The following is a 22,087-nucleotide window of genomic DNA, read 5'->3' as shown; positions in this document are numbered from 1 at the left end:
TAGGCCAATCACAACAGCCCCCTTCCTTCTAAAAATACTAGATAAAGTGGCCTACATGCAAATTCAGAAATACCTAGAACTACACCACCTGTTAGGAGCCAGACAGTCAGGCTTCCGCCCACAACATGGAACTGAGACCGCCCTCATCAATCTCAAAACCCAAGTCGACGAGCTCAGAGACAGTGGCAAATCAACGTTGCTGCTACTTCCCGACCTCTCAGCTGCTTTCGATTTGGTAGATCATACAATCCTATGCAACCATCTCGACACAGCAGCACACTTCTCCAAAGATGCCATAACTTGGATTAGATCTTTCCTAAGCAGCAGAACAATGAGGGTCTTCTCGCCCTCATCAGCGGCAGACCCCACACCCATCACATACGGGGTGCCACAGGGGTCCTGCGTCTCACCCACACTGTGCAATATCTTTACCAAGCCCCTTTTGGACGATCTGGACCATCTTTGTATCACCTACACTAACTTTGCAGATGATACTCAGATCCTCCTCCCACTTACAGGGGAGCACGACAAGGATTTGGCCTTGGTAAACAGAGTGTATGTCATCATCCAGGCATGGATGGTCATGCATGGTCTATGCCTGAATAATGATAAAACAGAACTCATCATCCTGGGTACCCCCACTAACCTAAAAAAATTAGGACCTAACTATACCTCCTTCATAATTGACGGCAACCTCATTAAGGGAGCACAGGAGCTACAAACATTAGTTTTTTACCTCGACTCCACCTTATCCTTCTCTGAACCGGTCAACATGCTAGCGTCCTCCACATCGTATACGTGCAAACTCATTAGAACCGGTAAGCCATTTCTCTCGAACAATAGCTGTACCATCCCAGCCAGTGCGCTCATCTTGTCCCGTCTGGACTACTGTAACACCTTATACATAGGAGCCAACAAATCCATCATTACTAGACTCCAAACCTTACAAAACAATGCCCTTAGAGTGGCCTTAGGTATCTCCAGAAGAGAGCACATCTCTGAGAGCAGACGTTAGAACAACTGGCTCCGGACAAATGATAAAATCCTACTAAAAACTGCGTCGCTCACTGACAAATTTCTCAACAATGCTGCACCCATCTAACTCTCAGAGAGATTCCACAAACGGCCATCCCCAAAACCAACCAGATCAGCAAACATGGACTGCTTGTCCATCCCCAGATTTAAACGATCCAAGATTGGTGGCAACAGCTTCCCCGTTAAAGCGGCCAAACTATGGAACTCCCTGCCTCCCTCCATGAGAGTAGACCAGTCCTATCAGAACTTCAGAACCAATACTATCTTGTGGTTAAAATCCACTGACCACTAACCGCACGACTATGTAACCGAAATGCAACCCTTAACTCCTACCTGCTAATCCCATAACGGCAACCTCACTTCTATGTACTATACCTGTAATATCTGTAAATATCCTTATCCTGCTTTGTATAATATTGTATAATACTGTATTGCATTATGTATGACTCACTCTAACTAAGCTTTGCATATTCTTGTACCTGTTGCGCCCTGACACCTTTGGGTCTGGTGCGCATTACAAATAATAAAGCAAACAAACAAACTACTCAAAGATTTACACTTGTGGAAACCCCTGTTTTTTTCAAAGCCTGACAAGAAATCCAGCCAATCTAGAAACAAAGAGGCACATGGCATTGGCTACAGTCCTGGACCTTCAATTTGTAGAATTTTTTATTTTTTGTAACTTTATACAAAAAATGTTTAGGGGTAGCAAGGGAGACCACACGGGTAGCAAGGGAGACCACAGGGGTCGCAAGGGAGACCCATGGCGACTCCTAAATGACGGCCCTGGCTGCAGCATGAGTGACGCATCTCAGGGAAGCCAGGGCAGTGGCCGGAAGACTCTCCATCCTTCCGACCCCTTGCCCCATTGAATCACCCCTGCACACCATCTCCCCCATACAAATATATATGTCTGTATACACAAACAAGTCAAATTACAGGCAATACAGTATTGCTTGCAGAAGATCTCGCACGAAGAACCTCAATAAGCACACCTCAATTCAGTTTAAAGTTTTTTCTTTTGGTATATATAGATTTCATGGTGACCAAATTGCTATGACCACTAGAGTTGAAACCACTGCAGACCATGCACACCCCTTGAGAAGGGTTATAGGCAACATTGAGGAGTGATAAATAGGGAATTCAGTGTTTGAGCATGAGGGTTCAAATATCTTTCATGGATTTCCAGAGTTTTTTTAGGTCAATAGACAAATCGGACAAACATTTTGAAAAGCAAATATTTGGCCAGCGTTTGGACCCTGATCCTGGATTGGCATCTGCTTCCTGTGGCCCTACATAGCAGCAGCTGCATGTGCTTGAATCTCTCCCCCAGCAGGAGGATAAAAGGCACACTACTCCTAGATCCTGCACCCTATTGGTAGTAAAATGTGGATGTACAAATAACAAGATAACGAAAAGGAAGTGGCCTAAGTTCAATAAAATAAGATTTGTAATTAAGTAAAACCTTGATATACAATAGTTGAGAGTAATCGCCCTTTGTGTGGGGTTATGTGCTAATTCAATCAGATAATGAATTCCTCTTAAATGGGTGCCCACCACCCAAACGGGACATGAGGGGGCGCTATAGTGCCGGGCTGAACTCGGGTAAAGAATAGCAAGGAGGCATGTGGCATTGGAAAGCAGCTGGGGAGTAGTCATGGAAGTGTGACAGCACAGCAACTCAGTGGAGCATTAATCCTGAGACCCGCCCTTTGTTCGTTTTTCAGAGGCAACATACTTCCAAATAGGGTCCTGACTGCATTTGTTTCGAGTGGATAGCTCAGGGGCAACACGCTTGCGTGGAAGCAAGACGACACCGAAACACAGGTTCGATCCCCGGTCCGCGCTTAGAATCCTCTGGGGAATTAAGTGCATTATAAATAACCAATTACAATTAAAAAAAGGAAATGCGCTCATAATTGAAAAGGAAGATGTCATTTCTTTCATATAGTGTGTTCATCTGATACTGAACTGGATTGATTTAAAATATGTAGTGAGCAGTGTTCATGATCTCCTTAGCCTTAACCAAGTGACTGTTTAGGAACGCAGATAGTGTAATACACATGATATCAGGGGTCACTGCTTTCACTGAATATACAGGAGACACCTGGGGATTCAAGGGGGTCACAGTAAATAACCCATATTTACCCTGTGTAGAGCTTTATTTGTACGCAATGCCGTAAATAACCGTAGCAATCAACACTCAAATAGAGGGTATTTAAAATCCCACGTTACATCACCACCATACTCGTAAGGGAGCACCAAGTCGTAAAAGGATAAAGAACACGGCTCCTTACAAGACCTTTATGGTCGATAGAGCAAGGATAGGTCGTCTATTGGTGGCAGTGTGCGTGGGAGTGGCCCAGATATCATTGATGGGGGGACAGTGAAGTCGGAAAGTAATTTATTTATTTATTTTATTTTGTACAGGTATAGGTCCACACAAAGCCCACAGGCATCTAGGTGCTACTGTCATGCCGTTTGCAAAGAGATTCCCTTGGAGTCTGAGAAGCCAATGGCAACTCCGCCGCCATTAATTGTTCCAATTTTTTCCCCCATTTCCTGTTGCTACGCTCTAGTCTTTTTCCGGCCTCTTCCTGGTTTCATTCTTAACCACACCTCTTTGTTTTGCCCGGCGCGTTGCAACTGAAGCTTTCACGCTCCGTTTCGCTAGCGCTCTCTCTCCAGTTCCTTGCCTGCTGCCTGACCGGTGTTTTGCCGGTTATCGTCCCTTTCTGCCTTCCTTCGTAGCTTTTCTCCTCCTGGTGCCCTTTCCTTCCTGGGTTTCGTCGCTTTTTCCTTCGTCTTTCTGCACCTTTGCATCCTCTCCCGTTTCCCTCTCTTCTCGTCCTACTTTCTTTCCCTGGTGCCTCAGTCCTCCCCTTTTTGTACTTTCCTTCCTCCGTGCTTACCTGTTTCCTTACCTTTTTTTACGGGTTTATTCATCTTCCTCCGTTCTGACCTCTTTCTTTCTCTCTCCTTCTTCCTTTTCGGACTCCGCTGTCATTCTTCCGCTTCCCGGTCTACCGCCGCTCTTCCGGCATACCGTTCTTACCTTTTTCCAGCTAGGCATTTGACGTGACACCCTGCGGTCTCTGCTATCCTTTCCAACCCGGAACTTCCGCTCCTTCGGATACCTGGAGAAACAGCTTGTCTGGGTTACCTGGCTCCTCATCAAGATCGAAATATAAGAGAGAGGTTTTTTTTAGCTAACGCTTTTTTCCTCTCCTACGGCTTCTGCGGAAAGGGTGTCCCTTGCTTCCCAGGTTTACTAGGGGGAACAGGGTGGCTTCTAACCGCGGAAGACCATGGGCCTCATTACGACCCAGGCGGTAAGTTACCGCCTGGGCCGTGACTTTACCACCATGGCGTAAACTACGTTTACGCCATGGTGGTTGGCGGACTTACCGCCCCATTCCGACCTTGGCGGGGCGGTAAGTCCCCAATCCCCATTTACCCTTCCCCATTCCCATTTTTGCCCCATAGGGTATAATGGGAGTGGGGAAGGCGTTAATTACGCCACCGTAAATTACGGTGGCGTAATTAACTCCATGGTCCCTTAGCGCCATGGATTTTAACACCTGCTAAAAGCAGGTGTTAAAAGGGCCATGGCGCTAAGGGACCTCGTACTCAGGCGGTAAGGGTCGGCGCTGTTAACGCTGCCGTTAACCCCTTACCGCCTGGGTCGTAATGAGGCCCCATATCTCTTCTCAAAAAAGAAATCCACAAGAAAAAAGGGGCGAAGACGCGAGGAGCCTACTAGGTGAGGAGGAGTGGGTTCTGCATAAAGACGATTCTGGTTCCGACGAATCAAGGGATCAGCCTGACATTCATGACAGCTAGTTGCAAGGGAGGTAGATGGGGAGGGGAGCAAGGGAGAGGAAGATACATGAGCCGTGAATGCTTAAGCTTAGTTAAAGAGCAGAGTCTTAAGGTGTTTCCTCAAGACATGGTACGAGGGTTCATTACGTAGTCGAGGTGGCAGTTTGTTCCAGAGGGCTGGGGCACGTGCTAAGAAGCTGGCGCCACCCACTCTTTTCCTGTTGAAGCGAGGTGTGATGAGCTGGTGTTTGTAGGCGGATTGAGTAGGCCTGGATGAAGAATGTTTTTTGATGGTGTCCGCGAGGTATTGGGGAGCCTTATTAGCGATGCATTTGGAGGTGATGGAGAGTGTCTTGAATTTGATTCTGTCCGTGACCGGAAGCCAGTGGCAGAATTTATAGCCTTGGATATGTGGGCATGTCTTTTGATGTCAAGTGCTGCACGCAGAGATTGTGCAGATTTTCCTGAGGTTCCACACAGTAGGGCATTGAAGTAGACCAATTTGGATCGAATCAGGGCTCAGGAAATTTCGAGGCAATTATGGGAGGAGAGGAATGGCTTGCTGGCACTGATAAGTTTGATTGTGTACCCCGAGGAGGCAGCAATGTGGTTGACCTGCGGGTCATGGTGAGTGCAGAGTCGAGGAAGTGGGGGTTTTGTAGCCCTCATGTAATTTGGAGAGGCGTGCTGCTGGGCCAGTGATGAGGAGCTCAGTTTTATCATCGTTGAGGCATAAACTTTGTGTGGCCATCAAGGACTAGATGGTTTCATAGATGATATTGATGCAGCGAGTTTCTGTGGGGTGATCTCCAGAGAGGGGTATGAGGGTTTGTGTATCATCTGCATAATCAGTGTATAAGACGCCAAGGTCGTCTAAGTGGTCAAAGAGGGGTTTGGTGTACACGTTGTACACTGTGGGCGATACACAGGAATCTTGTGGGACACCACAGGAGGTAGGTGTGGGGGTGGTGGCGAAATCTCCAGCGAAGACCCAGGATGATTTGTTGGCTAGGAAGGAGGAGATCCAATTGGTGGCCTCTGGCAAGAAGTGGACAGAGGTGGATAATGCTTGGCAGAGGATCGCATGATCAACAAGGTCAAATGCAGCAGAGAGGTCGAGTAGTAGGAGAAGTGAGAGGGATCCTTGGTCAGTGGCTACATCGAGCTCATTTTTTAGGTCTAGGCGGGCCGTCTCGGTACCATACTTGGGGCAGAAACCTGATTGTCTAGATCCTAGGACATGGTGTGATTCTAGGAAGGAGATAGGCGACCCTGTCCATGATTTTGAGCAAAAAGGGGACTGTGGTGATCGGGCGGTAGTTGGTGGGGGTAGCAGAATTAAGGGAGGTTTTTTTAGTAACAGGGAGGACCCATGATTCTTTAAGTGAGGTTGGGACAGTGCAGAAGGCACAGGAAGTGTTGATGATGGCGGCGATGAGCAGAGTAGGGGTTGTACGCATTACTTAACTAAAGTGGCTGGGAAGGCATCTCCCTTGCAACGGGAGGGCTTGAGGCCTTTGATGATGTTGGCTAGGCTGGTTGTGTAGATCGGTTGGAAGTGAAAGGTCAGGATGCTGGATGTATGGTGGGCGGTAGTGGGTTGGGGGCCTGCACATGGAGGGCCTGTTGTTTGTGTTTAATGTTATCTTGGAGTTGAGTGATTTTGCCCAGTAGTGTGTTTTGGATGCTGTTGCACCATGCAACATTTTTAAGGGCAGAAGTGGGTGGGAAGATGGGGGACTCTAGATCTTTGGGAATGCAGAAGAGCTCATGAGATCTTGAGGAGGCCTTGGAGATTTTTTCGTTGTAGGTGGCAGCTTTGGATGCCAGGGTGGCCTTTTTGTACTGGAGAGAGGCAGCGCAGCAGCTCTGGAAGAGCAGAGGCTTGGGGTGAACCAGGAGTTGAGGTGTGCAGTGTTCTTGGCTTTCTTAGCTTTGAGGGGAGCTAGATGGTAAATGGATGAGCCAAGCAGGGCGTTGTAGTGCTCCACTAGGATGGAGGTGTCAGATGTAGGCGGGACTGGCTGGTCATGGAGAGGTGAAAGGCAGGACATGATGGTGGCAGGGTTGGTTACTGGTTTGGGTGGTGCGGCAGGGTGGGGATGGAGAAAGTGATAATGTGGTGGTCAGACCAGGGGCAGGGGCAGGTGGAGGGGGCATAGATGTTGCTATTGTTAACAACAATCCAGTCAAGGGTGCAACCATGGGTGTGAGTGTACTGTGTGATGCGTTGGGTGCAGCCTAAGGCTTGCAATGAGTTGGCAAGGGTGGTTGCGTCTTGGTCGGACGGGTCATTAAAATCCAAATTGAGGTCTCCTAGGAGTATGAGTTGTGAGGATGGTTTAAGTTTGGCAGAGATAAGCTGGATGATGTCAGGGTCTGGCCTGGAGGACGGTAGATGAGGTGGATGGTGGAAATGGTAGTGTGTGAGCAAGTGAGTTTGGCAGATAGGAATTTGCAGTTAGGCAGAGCGATGGAATTGATGGTATGCAGTGGGAGAGAGTCCTTGAAAATGAGGGCCACTCCCCCCTTTCTTGGATGATCTGTCACTGCATAACATAGTATAGCCAGTTGAGATTGCTATGGATAGGATGGAGCCAGAGGTAGCGGTGAGCCATGTTTCGGTAAGTGCCAAAAGTTCAAGATTGTGGTGTGTGATAAGATCATGGATTTCGTGAGTGTGGGCTGGTAGGGATCTGATGTTAAGGAGGGCACATTGAAGGGGTGCAGGTGTAGGCGTAGGTGAGCGGAGTGTAGGAGAGGGGGTGGGATAGGTAGGAGTGATGGTGAGGAAAAAAGGGTGGGTAATGCAGGCCTTATTAGTGGGCTGGTGACTGGTGTCCAGGGCTGATGCGTAGGTTGAGGAAGTGGTTGCACCTCGCAGTGCTGGGGGATGTCGTTGTGGCTGGGGTGGGCAGAGCGGGAGGCTAGGTGATCCAACCCTTCTATCCGCGATTGCGGGCGTGTTTTCAGGAGAGGTGTGCTCCTGAGGTGACTCTGTGGCAATGGGATGACTGGTGTAGCGCATGTCAGGGAGGAGGCTTCCCCTTTGTGTTCATTGGGTGTTGGCGAGTGGTGAGGCCAAGGGCTGTAAGTGGAGGAGAGGGCATGCACAGTAGGTGCTACATTGGATAGGGCGTCCTTGGTGGGTGTTAGAGCAAGGGTGGCTGCATTCTGTTTGAGGGAGAGGGGGGAGATCCCTATGGTGGTCTGGGGGGAGGAGCTGCACGGACAGGCTGTAAGTGGAGGAGAGGGCATGCACAGTAGGTGCTACATTGGATAGGGCGTCCTTGGTGGGTGTTAGAGCAAGGGTGGCTGCATTCTGATTGGGGGAGAGGGGTGAGATCCCTATGGTGGTCTGGGGGGAGGAGCCGCACGGAACACAGTCTTTACCACATAGGGCCAATATTGTATGCATATGTGCGTTGTCCCCTTGTGCCAAGAAACGAGTAAATGTATGAACTGCGTTAATAACATGAATTTTAAATGCAATCTTTAACAACACACTGATTTTTATAAAACACGATTACAATTCCTTGCGATTGCCGTTTCTGAATATTGTTACAACGCAAGCTGAATTTCCACACACTCGTTAACTTCCTGTCTCGTGCTTTAGAATTGGCTCTCTTCCCAGTGGACACGCTGCAGGATGTTGACACTCTCCTTTCACTCTGACGAAACAAAGGGCAACGGGTTGTGAGGTTCCTGTTCAGTTATAGTGGGTGTGCTTTGTTTTCTGGTGGGACAGAAGGCGGATGGGATGGTTCCTGTTAGGGGGGTACTGTGTTTTCAAGCGCGCCCTTTCCTTTAGCCGCTCACAGCTCTCAATGACGTTGATTATATAATGTGCGGGTTTAAAATGTGCCATTTTTAAGTTGCGTCGCATGTCTGACGTCAGTGGTGTAATGGCAACTGCTTCTGTGTGTTGCTGCATATCACTGATAAAGGGTGACGTTAGTTTGCGTTCATGTAGTGAGCCAGCACACAAATAAAGGGAGCTATATAGGAGTTTATAACTGGACGGTGACTTGCACAACCAAGCGCATCGCAGACGTGTATTTGGGGGTTATTTATGCTTACAGCTGACATGTGAACTGAGATCAGCTGCAATTTTTAACAGTGATCGTCAGTTCTGCGGTCTCTGATGTGTAACGTAATGGTATCTGCCGTGCCTTTTCAGGAACAGCTAGCGTATATATGAAGCGTTCCTTCCGTTCTGCAGTTTCAGGAGACAGCAGTTTGCATCCTGGGACTTGTTGTTTAGTTTGTACACTCTAAATAAGGGCTTACAAATGTTAATGGTGAGAAAGACGGAGCCACTCGGCAGATGTGCTTGTGTCTATTGGCATTCAATGCACAATGGGTTGGGGAAGGCAGCCTACTTAGCAACAATTCTGTTTGGAAAACCAAAACACTGTCTATTTGACATGTGTATTGTGTATCAATCAGTCATACAACCTGTATTCCACAAGATGGTTCAAAATACAGTTAAAACTAATAAAACATATATATATATATATATATATTTAATAAAAGCTAAAAACAGGGCAACTCTAAAGCAATTTACACATCAGACTTTATAACAGAGATTCAAGAAAATCCAGTGAGTTCGTTAGCATAGTGATGGTAACAAAAAGTAAGACACAGAGCCGACGCAGATACTGGGATTGAACCCACTATCATATCTGAGCGAATGGAACCGTAAAGGACTGGTGGCAAAACCAGCGATAATATAAATGACTAATATGACTATGCCCTGATGTGGGAAAGGCCAAGAGCCGAAACACGTGTCATCCTAAGGGCACCATACTAGGGAGAATAAAAGGTGATAACTAAAAATAACTTGCCGCTTGTCCTTAATGGAGTATCGTGACAAGTATTAGTTTAAGCGGTTTTTGGCTTTTTTACCACCATACTCTGATAAGACGCGACAGCCGGACTATTCAAGACACTGTGATTGTAGGGTCGCCGAGGCAAAACAGTAGAGTCTAAAAGCGCTCTCTTGCCTTTCATACAATCTCAGTTTTAGCTGCTCATCTATATTTGCAACCCGGATGAACTTCCGTGGGTAGCAGATTCCTTCTTTACCTTGCTCCGGCGTAGCCCTATGGATATATTTTGCCACCCAGTACAGCTGGTCCGGATCGGTAGTAGACTTACAAAAATCCATCGCTTCTGCTCATGGATGTTCCTCTGATTAAACAGGGGTTTTAAATAAGCTTTCCTTAACCCCCTGAGTTCCTCACAAAACAGCATGAGGTGCTCCAGGGTCTCCTCGTCTGCACCTCACAGCACACCTAGACCATTGTTCAACTCCCCCAAGATTTAGTAAAGGAAGTTACCTTCAATATGCCCAGTCTAAACTCCAAAAAGAGTGTTCGCCCAAAGGGGGGAGGAGGGGGTGGGTTCGGCGGCATAACATTGTTTATCAGTAATGGAAAACTAGTGTTAGGCTGATCTGATGAGGCCCTGCATCTGAACTGCAGCAACAGCATTTATGTTGGAGCCCTGAAGAAACTGACTGCAACTAACCTTGTCAGGGGTGGACTGGGAACCAAAAGAGGCCCTGGAAATAATTACTGGGCTCCAAAATAGGCCCTAGAAATAATTTTCAAAGTGGCCCCACATTACACATTTTCAGCAAGCCCAATGCTTTTCCTATGAGAAAATTTAGAACTACCACACAAAAGAGGCCCAGGGTGCAGAGGCCTACTGAGAAATCTCCAGAGTTCCCGATGGGCCAGTCCAACTATGCCTTGAATGGAGTGGCCCTATGATCAGCATCAAGGGACATGAGCACATACACCCCCCAGACACCCCATAGACCTCTGCTGCCCCCAAAGCAATCCAGGAACCCCTTCAAGCTTATGCATCTCACCCAAAGGGTCACCTGGAACTCTAGCCACAAACACTTGACTTCCCTCGCAAGTTCAAACGCCCTGCCTAAGCACCGGTACTCGGCTTCCAAAGGCCTCATCCAAAGTGAAAACTCCCAGATGATCCTGACGGAGAGCAGACCACTGTCCTAAAAATATAGAACAACCTCCACAGAGGCGCCATCACTGCAGGAGCGCTACCTGTGATCCAAGAAGCTCTCGAAAGCCACGCAGGCCTTTTAACACCTGCTGGGTTATCCCTCCCACTGCCCTCCTGTCCTTCCTACCGGGAGCAAAGTAGGATAGGAGCTTCCAGGGTTCCAGTAAATACGTAAGGAGTAATCAGAGGCATAGGCGGCAATGCAGGTGTGAGCAGTGTCCTGACGGCCAAAGTTAGACAGGGTAAGGAGGGGAGAACAGTGATCAATTCTTTTGAAGCCACCAGATAGTGCAGGAGAATGAGGCTGGAAGAGTGCTTGGAGGAGTGTATGAAAGGATGTCCGCCATAAGGGTCAATGCCACTTCTGTGGAATGGCAGCTTGCTCCAGGTAGCTAGTCATCCTATGGAAGAACGCTCACTTGTTTTGCAATAGTGCCGCAGGAGAGAGACGGGCCAGTAGGTGGCAGATCAGTTAGTGCCAACAGAGGGCTTGGCTTCTTGAGGATAGGCAGAAGTGTGGCTACATTGAAGCATGTTGGATGAGGTTCTGGAAAAGTGGAGAGGTTGGAGAGGAAAGAGAGACAGCAGCAAGTTTATGGTGCAATTTTGTTGATGGTTGCCAGGTTGAAGGGGAAACCCGAGTGCATGGGGTTGGCAGTCCGGGGATGGGAGCCAGTTCAGAAGCGAGATGTGAGGGCAACAGATTAAATGCTGGGGGGATTAGAGGTCCCATTGGAGAAAACGTACTGTGATGGTCTCATATTCACGACTGATCTGGAATCCTAAAGGCAATGTGACAGTAGACTGGATAGCCTGGAGACTGCTATGAGTAACCAGGTATCCTTTGAGTGACTTCTACCTAATTGTAAAATGAAACCTGGTAGATACATTTATTGACTGTGTCATCTCAAGTCAATTTGCATGTAGCCTGGTAGTAGAGTGCAGAGATCTAGTAGAACATGATATATGATATGATGTTTTATTTGTATCGCGCTCATACCCACGTGTTTCAGAGCGCGACGAGGCAAGGGAGGGGAACAAGGGAGGACAAAACAACGATCTTACTAGGCCCAGTGACATTGAGAACGTGCAAGTGCAGGGGAGAAGGAAGGGAGAAGTGCGAGGGGAGGGGAGAGGAGGAAAGTGCTGAGCAGGGGATAAAAACAAAAACAATTGGTAGTGCAGCCAGCAGGATGGCAAGTGCATGGTTTAAGGCGCATGCAAGGGGTGTCTGATAATTTCAGGTAAGGGGACTGTAGGGTTACAGATACAGACCCAAGTTCAAGGGTTGCCAGGAGGCAGTGCGGGTGTGTGGCTGGGTGGGCAGGAACCTGGGCCCAAATCAGAGGGTAGCCAGGTGCACAGAGCCGAAGCAGATAAATCAGCTGGGGAGAGGAAGCGCGAAGGCAGAGGCAACATGGTCCAACCTGAATGGCAGTAGGGGATATGCTACTGAGACCAGTCGGGGCTCCCCTGAGGAAGGGGGATAGCCTGTAATGAGTGTCAGGTGCACGTTGTATACCTACAGTGTTTCACCTGAAAGTCTACGAAAACACCTCCACCTGAGGTGTTAGGGCAAACCCCAGCACCCCAATCTACATATAAGTGATTTAGTGAACATCAACAATTCCTTTCCAGCACTATTGTTCACAGGTAACATTTGATACAAAGCACAAGAAATGTGGTCATTGCTTCGACAATAATGCATTAAAAAAGGTTTTGGGGACATGAGGACTAACAGGGAGAACTGGCAGGAGTCTCCTGCAAGGCCTCCTTTCGGGTCCCCGAAAAGCAATACACACGAAGACCAGATATGAAGGGTTGGACAACGCCAGCAACATCCCCGCTTTAAATCTCTTGTTAATTCCCCTTTCCCTCAATGTACCCATTACACTTCACTGCTTTAGTATTATGCCATTATACCAGGAGAGCAGGGGTACTGTCACTTATTGAGATCCAGCTCAGATCCTGCTGTCCAAAGTGCTGGTGATTTACTAGGTGAAGATTCCAAAAGGAACCTATCCGCACAGCATGGTTCCACCCCACAGTGGAGGAGGGAGTGCTCTTTGAAATTAGACCTCTTCAGAGATCACCTCCCTGAGCCCACAGGTTGTCTTCATCTGACATCTTTACCTTTTTGGGGGTGTAAATTGTAGTTATGTGAGCCATTTATTTGCTGTCTAAGGGTAAAAAGAACTGCTTATTGTGTGTTTTGTTTGTGTTATCTGTAGAATGCTAGGAAACTTTCAACTAATGTGTGACTACTAAATTCTAATGGCATTGCATCGCGCTTCCCTATTTCCCAATGTTCTTTATTTGCAACCCGTTGTATTTCTACTACATCTTCTCGAATTACTGATCTACGCTGATTAACGTGTCGGAGACAATGGATAGCGATATTTTTTTAATTCTTCTTGACACTCTCGTGTGCCCCTCCTTAAAGGGGAAGACCCAGTTGAGGGACAGCTCAGTGCACCTTGTGTACCTGAAGATTTCCCATGGGTGTCCACATGTCCTTCATTCCTGAAGTTGTTCCCTTTCTAGTATGATGTAATGTTACCATAATACCTTGGCCCGGTGGATGGTTTACTGTTTTCTTCTCTGATCACCTTCCCGATTGCCTTCTGTTGTTGTGTGTTTATAGACTGGTTATCAGGGTGGTGACACATAGTATGAAGCATTGCTTGTGACTCATGTTGGCTATGGCTCCCTCAGGCTCATCCTTTTCGAAATTCAGTGTTGTATACCTTCTTTCCTGAATTGTACGAGCCACACAAGTCTTCAGATAAGAGATCTTAATGTTTTGCTCTGCATGATGTTGCATGTAGCATCTGCCATGGGACTTACTACCGAGGGCTTGAGGTGACCAGGGTGGATTCTGTCTAAGACGTCTGGGCGCAGTGGAGCAACTGCATTGAAAGGAAGGCGGTCACACTCAAGCAACGGCACCATAGTGTGTCCGTTTACCTCATTACCTCATTGGATGCAGCATCCCTATGAGGATTGTTCTCCTGGGCTTTGTATAATGCTAAAAAAGGTTTGAGGGTGTTTGACCTGAAAAGTTCATAGTAGCATATTATGTGGATACTGGGCAGGAAAGTGGATTACAAGACGCTATAGAAATGTGTCAGAACTGTAGCTAGACACACTGTGGATCCTTCTATAGATCTGTCATCAGAAGGATGGATTAGTCGCCCCATGTCTGACCTTCCATGAAAGTGTGAGGGACATGTTGGGAAGGAAGAATGACAAAGGGAGCAGGAGACAACCATGCTCCTCTCCAACGGCTGGCCACCTTCTCCTGCTTTTTCTGAATGCATTAGGTTTTCTGCGGCCATCCCAACCGCTTCCCCATCAGCCACCCCCAAAGTGTATGATCAATGACAGTGTTGGTGGGTGGGGTTACAGGTAAGACCAGTAAGGTGCAGAGGTCAGTTTTCCATTTGCTGTTCGTCACCCTCCCCTCTGTGTCAAGTGCATTCTGGGATTTATAATCATGGGGCTATTTCACTGAGCACAGTGGCTTCTGTGATAAGTGGGCATATGTTAGGATCTGTGTCTGTGGCCAGCAGAGGGTGGAATAGCTTGGTAGTTCACAACTGGAAAGTCAAAGTCATTTCACCAAAGACGCATTTGTCAATAATCTGTGTTATGTGTCATGCTCAAGGTAAAAAAAAGAAGATCACTCCTGATGCACTATATTTGGCTACTGAAAGATCAAAGCTCGCAATATGTACTTTTCTTCGTCAGTACAATCCCATATTGCACTGTGCTGATCCAATGGGAGACCTGGAACTGTAATGTGAAGTTTTCAGAAAGATATGCACCACACTGTGCTGGTGTACTTGAAGACTGCGCTGTTCAACACTACATTCACATCAATGCCCAGTGCTGCTCAACCGAAATGCCTTGAATAGTGATCTGCACCTTTCAACCTTCGTAAAACCTGGAACCTCTATGTGAACTTTACAGCCATATCTTGCAAATCTGCAAACCTTCTCAGAGTAAACATCTATGAAATGATCAGGGAGCCTTTAAAGAGAGTAAAGACAATGTTGTGGTGGGTCCTCTGAACGGGTGCGGCAGAGTGCAGTCTTGGACATGCATGGCTTCCTGGTAGGAGCATTTCTTTCACTTCAATTTCTTTCACTTTTAGCCTTCTGACAGCAGCCCATGGTCAATATCACCAGGGATTTGCAGTTAGTGCAAATAGCCACCACCCTCCCCCTCATGAAAAAATCACTGCAGCGTGGCAGCAGCACAGAAAGTTGTTTCAGTGTGGAATCTGGCACAGAATAGGGCTGTGTGTGTGTGTGCAAATACCTGTGCTCCCAGAAAATTTGCAAGGAAAAGCTGGAAGATTTGCAAAGAACATTGGTAAGATGTACATAAAGATATGGGAGATTGGCTGGAAACATTTGATTGAAAGTTTTGGAGAATTTCTGGGCACATCAGTGAGATTTAAGGAAATCATCCTGTACACTGAAGAAATCATATCTCAGAGATTTAGAGAGTACAGTAAGTAGGTAAGATTGCTGAATATTTTGAACAATATGTTGAGGTGTGGGCTTGGGCGGCAGGCCAACATGGAAAAGGCTGTGTGGGAGACCCCAGGCAGAGCCAAAGTTTTGGGCCAGGGATTAACAGACCTGCTGAGGGTGCATTGTATATGTAGGTGGATTCTGTCCCCCCTCTGGCAATAACAGGCTGGCTACACAGAAGAGTGGGAACACCAAGGATTGCACCAAAGTCTTTGTTCAGGTCAGAAATCAGGAACAGATTTTTTACTGGCAGTGAAGTAGACTTACTGCCGACAGGGTACGTTAGGCACATTAGACACAAATGATTGTCTGCACAGGGCTGCAGGAATGAGGAGGAGCATCAACGGCAGGGATACAGGCTAGGCACACACACTTTTATGGGACCCAGGGGCCTGTGGAGCAACCTTGGCTGCAGGGGCGAAGAAGGGACATCAAGGGAAGAAGGGAAGGGTTAGGAAGGGAATAGCCAAGTGGGAAGGCTGCTGGGAAGGAGGAAAGAGGGCGAGAGAGACTGGGAAGAGGCGAGAGAGAAGAACAAATGGACAGCTTGAAGGGGGCGATGAGAGAGAGAGAGAGAGGGGAGCGAGGAGGAAAAAATAGCCAGTGGTGAGAGGGGAGAGAAGGGGCTGGTGGTATAGAGGGCAAGGGCTGAGAGAAGGGGGAAGAAAGAGACAGAAGAGAAAGGGAGAGAGAGAGAAATAGAAAGAGCAAGAGAGAGAGAAAAGGAGTGCGAGAAAGAGTGAGACGGGGAAGAGAGAAATATCCAGAAAAGAGAAGGGGAGAGAGAGAAAGAAAGTGAGAAAGAGAGAGAGAGAGGAAGAGGGGGAGAGAGAGAGAGAGAGAGAGAGAGAGAGAGAGAGAAAAAAAAAGAAGGAGAGAGGGCAGAGCAGGGGCAGAGGCAGAGGTGGTTGAAAGGCAGACCAGTGCAAAAATAGAGCAGGTTGGGAGAGAAGACGGAATAAGGGTGGGTAAAGGAGGAGAGGGGATTTTCTGCCCCCACCCACATGTTCAGCACACCACTGCCAGCAACCAAACAAAAAGCCCTGAGCCGCTCTCTCCATACGCTTATGATGCTGTCGCTCCCCCCACCCCCTCTAGAGCCCACCCACGCCAACCGACATGATGATCACAACATGGGGAACTGATTTTCTGGGCTGTTTCCAGGGTCCAAGGAGGCTTGGTGATCGGAAGGGAGGGGGAAATCCCAGGGTGTAGGACAGGTGGGCAAACATAGGCAGGGAAAATAGATGGAAAGGGTAGGCCAGTTTGTTAGATTGCTGTTACTGAGGAAGGAAAGAAGTTCTCAGGAAGAGATGAAAGTGCCAGCCGTAGTCTGCAGATTACTCTGGCTGTAAAGCTGGCCCCTGTTGCCTGGGCTGGGAACAGGTTTAGTTTCCAGGAGTGTTGGCCAGGTCTTGGATTGAATGGAGTCCCTTTGTCTGGGCAGGAGCATGGCATGAGTTCCACAACCCCCCACAAATACCCATACTTTCATCACACAGACCAGGGGACACAGAGTGGAAGAACATAAGACTAGAACAATAGCAGGCACTTAACACAGGTACACACAGCAAAGCAGGGTCACGCATACACACACACACTAAAGACGCAATGGGCCTCATTCTAAGTTTGCCGGTATCCTGGTGGAAAATCTGCCAGGATACCGGTAAACTGATTTACCATTACTGCCACTTGGTCTGGCAGAATTGCCACCAGATTACAAGTGGTGGTAAGGGGGGTAAATCCCTATTCCATGGAGTCCCATTGGACTCCATGAGAGGATTTGCCTATTTTACAGGCTCTGGTAATACTGGTGCTGGTAATACAGGATATTTTTGCCTGTAAGGCACCTGACTTACCTCCAGCCTGTAGCTGGAGGTAAATCAGGTGCATCACCGGCAAACTTATAGTTGGCCGCTGCAGGAACATGCCGGTAAATGGCACGAGCACGTTATTACCGCACCAGCCAACTAATAATGAGGGCCAATGTCTGCTATCCATTGTGATGATTCACAGGATCTCGAACTTCGACCCAGAGGGGAGCCTCTCACTATGAGGCTAGGGAGGTGAGGCCGCTATCCAAAAGTCCCCCTGGGGGTGGTAACATGCGGGAGGACCTCATAGGAAGAGACTCCCATCATGGGTATAAGGACTCTCATACTGTGAATAACCTTCCTAAACCCTTTCCCTTTTAACTCATGACCCTGGTTGAACCATCTATTCACCATCCTGAGAGTAATACTGAGTGCTGTTTTAAGGTTTCTTCTGTGTCACCTGCAGGATCAAAAATAACTGTGACAAAGGAGATGCAGGGAATCATGAAGAATAACCTTAGGATGAATAGCCAAAAGACTGCAACCAGGTAGCTTCAAGGAAGCATGAAGAGGACCTCGAAACAACTGGAAAGAGACTTTGACATTATGTGGGGGTGAACCCCACTTTATAAAGTAGAGATTGAAGGCGACTCAGTGACATAGGGAACAGGCAGCTGCCCTGCAGCCACAGCGATGGAAGCTGGCATCCTGAGAAACCAACCCGCGAGATTAGAATTCAGAGAAGAGGACTTACGAGAGGCAGTCAGCCTTCGAGAGAGAGAACCTTGAACAGTAGGCGGAGAGGCTCTCTGTGAGTTGGGACAGACCCGACTCCAACATCCACTGTAAGAATGTCGGTGGTTGTGTGAACTTCCGGAAGTGGATCGAGTGGTCCCGATATGGCACCCAGATCACTGGAAGCAAAACGGTGCTGTTAAGTCGCACCAAAACAGGAACCAAGGAAAAAAGACACGCAGAAGACATTTGTGAGCGAGAAGCCGACCCAAGACCCTGGGAGGAAACAGAGACACATTCCGACCACAGCTAAGGTAACCAGAGTTGCAGGAGATCTAGGTGAGGTCCGGGGGAATGTTCAAGTCAGATAAAGCGTAAAGTGTTATTCAGTGGTGATCTCCCTTGTTACAGTGATACCCAGAGAACCAAGAGTCAAGTGCTACTCAGCAGTGATCTCACTTGTCACAGTGATACCCAGGGAACCAATAGTCAAGTGTTATTCGGGAGTGGTCTCCCTTATCACATTGATGCACAAAAGACCAAGAGTCCAGTATCCCTTCAAAATAGAAGCTGGCACACTAGTGCTGATAGACAAGAATACATCAAGAGTGAACTTCCTCATCACAGTGGTGACAAGAGCCCTAAACATGAAGAGTGCCTCGGGTATGAACTCCCCCCGTCAAAGTAGCAAATCCAACTTGCAGGAAAGAGATAAAAAGGACCAAGAGCTATTCAGGAGCAATCTCCCCTGTAGTCAAAACACAAGTAACCCTAAGTGAATATCAAAAGTAGGAAGAAGAATTGAGAAATTATTAACCCAGTTGTTCAGTAATCCTTGGGATGAAGTTAAAGGACTTTTATAAACGTGTTCGAGAGAATATCAAGGAACAGTTTTGAAAACGTCCCCAAGTAGACCAGGAGACCAGGAGAAGGGAGTCATTCTCCTGGTCATAGTGCTTCTGGTAAAACAGACACTTTCACAAGAAACTGCTATTGAATCAACCAAGACAGGATGGTTTCACCAGAAGAAGGGCGACATTCTCCTGGCACTTTTGTCAATAAGAACCTGGAACATTGAGTGGTTTAGTTATTAGTGGCAGGGATAGAGTAGTTGGCTTGGACAGAAGACAACAGTACCTTTTTGTTTTGACAGACATTCTTATGAGCACCCAAGTATTTTCATGTTGAGGCAGGGACAACTCCTCTAGAGATTGGGAAAGACAGTGTTACTTTCTTTGAGTTATTAATAACAGTCTTTAGCCAAAAGGAGAACACCTTGTCAGCCTACCTACTCCATCAAACCACACCATACAGTGCAGGAACACAGGGTAAAAGGCAAGCAATGTCCGGTGTGCCAGGAGACAAGCAACCACCCAGATCATAAAGTAAAATTACAAAACTCAGTGAGCAGGCAATGTTGAACCCAAGTACAGTGGAAAGTCAATGCAGTAACCAAATACAGATTCCAGCATGAAGTAATAAAAAGGCAAGGAGGTTCAGGCTATAGTGTCATAGACAAAATACAAACACAGGAAAACACACAAGCACTTGGCATAAACAAACCACAAGCACAGGAAAGGCACTTAGTGCATGTCATAAACAGAAATAAAATACAGGGAAACCTGCATGTACTGGTAAAATAAACACAAGCACAGACACTGTAGTCAGGGACGAGTCTTTGTAGATTCATAGGCAGGGGAAAGGAATTATACAGTCACATACAGTGCAAGATGGAAAATACATCTGGGGAAAAGGAAGTCACGCAATACATTGGTAAAAATGAAAAATACAGACAACCCATAGTAAACTCAAGTGACATATATGTGAAACACCATTGAAGGCTGTCAGGGAGCCAAGGGTGTGTGTGTCTCCTGCAGATCACAGTTTCATACCCAAAAAGGGCAGGCTCTGTATAAATCCTACATAATTCAAGCATTTATAGATCTCCATCTCAGAGGTTTCAAAGCATCTATCCTTGTCCGAGATTTTAGGGTGTACTGTGTCCCCACCCACGGATCGCTAGACCGTAGTCTGCTGGAGGAAGTATAGAATGGATGGTTGGAAGTGCAGTCGGCAGATTGAACTGAAGGAAAGAGTGGAGAGGTGAAAATGATTCAATTGTAAGTGTACAGATGGAATGCCTGAGGGGCTTGAGATGTGCTTGGGCTATCATAAGTACTGAAGGCATGATTGACCGGGTCAATGCTAGGATAAACCAGGCCTTTTAAAGCTCTAGAGAAGTTGGCTGCTAAAGGCTAAAAAGACCAATATATATGGGTTGCTTATGTATAAGTCATTTTGTAAAAAAAAACTAAAAGTAGTGGTGGGAAGAAACGATAAAGGAAGCCGAGATTGCAGGGTTTAAACCAGTGTTGTATAAATATTTTACATATATGGTTAATGAAGAGAGCATCAGGTGAAAAGCAGGCTTCAAAAAGTTAAAGATATAAACACATCGTAAGAAATCACAAACCAATGAATCAAGTCTGCAGGTGAGATACACTTTATGAGTAAAAAATTGGCAGTAGATAAGGCAGTGTGTGTGCATATATGGCAAATGCATCCGTCTGAGTCCCCGAACTTTCTTTCTAGTCAGGTGACTCAGGTTCCACTGAACCTTCAAGGGATTTGAGTGACAGATTTGGGATAAGTTTATGACAATTCATGCTGATGAAAAGTTGCTGTAAACATCGGGTTGAAGAGGTCAGACCTTTTCCTGCCAGCGCAGGTCAAGGCAAACACAATATAAAGTGAATGGAATTGATCGTAAGTTCAGACCACTTCTTGTCAAATGTCATTCCATTTAGTCATTCCGTTGGTATGCCATTCGTTGGCCGTTAATGATTGGTCATGATTTCTGCAGTAAAGAAATAAAGTTGCCTGCTTTCATTACCACCAATCATCCAGTGTCAAGTGTCATCCTTGCTTGGGTGCAAATTACTATAAAAAGTTGCTAACAATGTTTCGACCCCGTTAGTCTGAAAAAGAGTATTTAGGTTCACCAGCTTACTTTCAGCAAGTGATTAGAGCGTGATTAATGACCAGGCTAACATTATCATTTGCAGCGTTAAAATGTAGATAATTATTTTCCAAGGTAGATCGAACTGTTAAATACCAAAAGCTAGGAATCGTTATCCTCCTCCAATGGCTAAAAATATATTGGTAACAAGTCCCATTGGAGTAGCCCTTTCCAATGCACACATATACCCCCGCCCAGTGCTTGATTTATTCTAAGCTCCTCCAATGCCATGCATTTAAGGCCCTTACCAATGCCAAAGACATGCTCAGCTTCAAGTCGCTACACAAGTGCAGCGCTGGATTATAAAAATGATTCTTCAAAGTAAATGGTATGAAAGAAATTCTCATATAACCAAGGAACACTCAATTTCTGTCCACTATCTAAACAATGGTTGTAGAGAAAAGAGGGGAAGATTGCATAAAGGTGCCCAGTTGGTGTAACTGCATTGATCTTAATTATCATTCCAAGAAGTAGAGCATGAAGCTCTGGACTGAGGTACCGGCTAGCGTTAGAAAGTAGGATTATGCACAATGTACCTGTTAATCTATATTAAGAAAACAATTATTGAACTCAAATAAATTAAGAATCGGAAAACAACAATTCTAAGTTGTACATTTGAATATTCTTTAATATCTGCTCATCCTGAAAACATTGCCAACACGTGTTTTGACGCTGTGTGGATCACTGCAGTTTGCGGGATAGAGTGAATCTGAGGGTATTAGAAGCCCTTAAAGGGGGTGTTGAGGAAGGAGCATATTATGAAACAAACTGGGACTTTGTGAAAATTGGTTTGAGAATAGGCACAGAGCCATTTGGTCTTAACAATTGGGACCTAATGTGAAGGATAATGGAAGTTCTCAACCGTGATTAATATTGGAAATAAGTAGAGCTGTAAGCTGTAACTACGAGGTGATTTGAAACAAACATCTTAAGAACCAAATGGAATCTTTATAACAAAGAGGTTCTAACGCCCTGGTGAAGACCATTGATTAAGTGGTCGAAACACGTGTTGACAATGCTTTAACAGATATTAAAGAATATCCATGTGTACAACTTAGAATTGTTTTCCGATTCTTAATTTATTT

The sequence above is a fragment of the Ambystoma mexicanum genome, chromosome 2q (genome assembly GCF_040938575.1).
Source record: "Ambystoma mexicanum isolate Mex_15411 chromosome 2q, UKY_AmexF1_1, whole genome shotgun sequence".
NCBI lineage: Eukaryota > Metazoa > Chordata > Amphibia > Caudata > Ambystomatidae > Ambystoma > Ambystoma mexicanum.
Note: the sequence above shows the minus strand (reverse complement) of the source record.